This window comes from Vigna unguiculata, chromosome 8 (assembly GCF_004118075.2).
Source record: "Vigna unguiculata cultivar IT97K-499-35 chromosome 8, ASM411807v1, whole genome shotgun sequence".
Classification (NCBI taxonomy): Eukaryota; Viridiplantae; Streptophyta; class Magnoliopsida; order Fabales; family Fabaceae; genus Vigna; species Vigna unguiculata.
In genome coordinates this window covers 19,623,765-19,627,006 of record NC_040286.1, presented here as the reverse complement: position 1 = coordinate 19,627,006, position 3,242 = coordinate 19,623,765, and positions in this window count along the sequence as shown.

Genomic DNA, 3,242 nt, shown 5'->3' with positions numbered 1-3,242 from the left:
ATGATTTAGTCCTTTGACTTTCATTTAAATTAAGATGCTCATAAATGAAGCTAATTTCTTCAATACTTAAAAAGATTATAATCAACACTTACTCAAGTTTGGTAAGAGGTTTCATGATTGTGCAAATAATAGTTACTTGTATTTCAGTTAGAAACTACTACTGACAGTGAATTTCTAAACTATTTCCTGTCATTACAATTGAAGTACTAAAATAATGAATTTAGTATCACTTTAAATAAAAGGAAAATCAAGGTGTACACTGCACTCACGAACCCAACATGTGAAACTACTCACTAATGTGGTTTGGGATGAGGGATCATCAAAGTGCAAAATGTATAACACATGTTAACACTTATTTGTATTGTCCTTAACACCTTCTGCTGACAATGGATTACTAAAGTATCACTTCTAAATTATATTAAGCAGTTGTTATTGTTGACAATGAATTACTAAAGTATTAGTTCATAAAAAATAACATTTAATCCATAATTAAAAAATGTTACACAATAATAACAATGTATGATAGTCTTCACACATGAAAATAAATACAAACTTGTTGACAACTAAATACAAATTACTACAAAATTCACTAATGACAAATTATCTAATTTTGTCGCTTCTGCTACCAACGAACAATACTGATAAATAAATAAAAAATCCGCACAAATGAAGTAACAATGAGAAACCTCGTTGCAAATAGAGAAAAAATTAAAAATTATGTTTAGGTTTAGGGATTTCAAACCTTACGACAAATAGGAACACACACAGAGTTTAAAAATGTTTCAAAAACATAGGTTTGAACAACATAACAACTTTCAACAACAGGGGGGTTTGAAAAAGAACAATGGTTTCAACAAATGGGGTTTCAAGAAAATGGGTTTCAAGAAAATGGGTTTCAAGAAGAGAAATTAAAGAAGAACAATGGTTTCAACAAATGGGGTTTCAAAAAAATGGATTTCAAAAAGAGAAATTGAAGAAGAAAATTTTCATGAAGAAGAACAGTGGTTTAAAAAATGGAGTTTGAAGAAAACAAGTTTCAATAAGAGAAATTTGAGAAGAACATTGTATTGAAGAAGAACAGGGGTTGGAGATAAACCAAGACAAGTTGAAGAATAGGGGCACGAGATTGAAGATGAAGAACAACGATGACGTATACTAGTTGAAGAAGATGACGTTCGCACTTTTCCTTTCTACCTCCCGCTTTCTTTCGAAGAAATATTACTTTCAAACCCCTTTTGCCTCCCTTGCCAAATATAAAAGTTAAAAAAAAAATAAAACAAAATGCAGTGTTAGAGCCACATAAGGTTGTGAGAGAAGTTGTCAAAAAGTGGATGTTGATATATCATTTTCCTTAGATATTTGGTTGTGAAAGACCTTGGCCCACTTATCACTTTCTTTTCATTCTTTATATTTTGGTGCAGACCATGTTCCATTTAGCTTGGTTATTAAGACAATCCCTTAGTCTTGATGGAACAAGTCCTTTGTGGCAACTTTTATATTTTCTCTTAATGCCTTCAACTCACATGCTTGGAGAGGACTCTGGCCAGTTTCTTTTGTTTTCATTAAGCCTTATATAACCCTTGCTTTAGTGCTTTAGGAATGGCATTAGTATGCATGTGCGAATATTCTTGTTCATGTTTAGGTGTAGCTATATGTTTCCTTCATAATGGCGAATTTGATAGTCATGCCTTAGCAATCCTTCATACGTGTAACGTTGGTTTTTTGGGAATGAGTGACGTGAGTTAATTGTGGATGTTCATTACTTGATTTGAACCTATGGGTCCAAATGAAATAAAGAGAATAATGGTATTGGTGCAATTAATTATATTTTATTACTTTTAGGTGAGCTTTGGTGTCTCCAATCCGTGAGAGTGATCTTGAGGTACGAGTGTGGTGAGGTTTTCCGGTGTACCTAGAAATTCAAAGATGACTCTTTTAACTATGCGAGGCAGTGTAAAAAGGTCCTTTCGCCTGTGTGAGGTAGTGGGAGAGGATGAGTTTGAGTGTTCTAATCTCTTGCTTGTGCGAGATAGTGGAGAGGGGAAAGATGTTTCGCCTTAGTTTTGGCTCGTTGTTGAATACAGTGCTCGATGTGTGATTCACCGAAGTTGTTACTCGTAAGTCCTTGAGAAGCAAGGAAGACAAGTCCACTGCTGCGATGGTAGGATGAATCGTACCATCGGGTTCTAGAAAACTAGACATGCTGTAGGAAACAGGTACAGGAAAACCAAAGCATGGTTGTGATTATCATACTAATGCGATAAACCTCTTATCGTGTAAAGATTTAATCAAAACTCAAAACCTACTAACACTTCTAAAAACCTACAACCCACATCACAAATCTGCATCAACAAACTCTCCAAAATCTTAACTCTAACCTGCACGTGCTAGCAAAACAATTTGGTTCAAGCTGCAAAACATTCCATAATAAAAAAACAACTCCAAACAAAGTTTCCAAGTAGTAAACAATCAAAATTTAGTGGCAAAAATAGTGTCAACCTCACAGGTAGTGTTTCCACTCTTTACTCAAGTGTATGGGTTATATATGCTCTCATAATTCAATCCAATGGACATCCTTATGGCTTCGCAAAATTCCTAAACAATACCAATCACATGAATACAATTTAAAGATAAAAAGGACTTATTCAATGGTTTGTAATGAGGTTGGGCTAAGGGTGTGGAAGATGAAAAGGGAACAAGGCTTAAATCCTAAAATGTGAAGGGAATGAGTGTGGAGAGTGATGAGTTCAAGTGAAGAACTGTCTTGATGTGCACACTATTTTCCAGCAATTTCCACTCAATTTCCTTGCCTTTATTTGTATTTTTTTTCTTTACTTTTCCCCAATTACGTTCTAGTAGTACTCTTTGCTATTTTTTTTCAAATCTGAACCAACAGCTTTGCACACATTTTCCCCTTTTAATACCAGCTAGTCCATCCACATTTTATTCATCTATGCTCCTTTAAAGATCACGCATCCCCACACTTGAACTCAGCACTATCCTACAACTCATCTCAATTCCCTTCACATCCTTAGGAAAGGGTAGAACTTAGTTTTTCAAAGAGAAATAGTTGTTGCCAGGATTAGTTTACTAAAGGAAAAGGTCATTTTTTGCTCAAAATGAGGGTGCAATGGTGACTTTTCAGGGCATGTTGTATTTGGCAAGTGGTTGCATCAAAAATGGCCTAAATCATACCAACAAATCACATTTCATGACCTGTTATGTAAAAGAAAAGCCTAGGA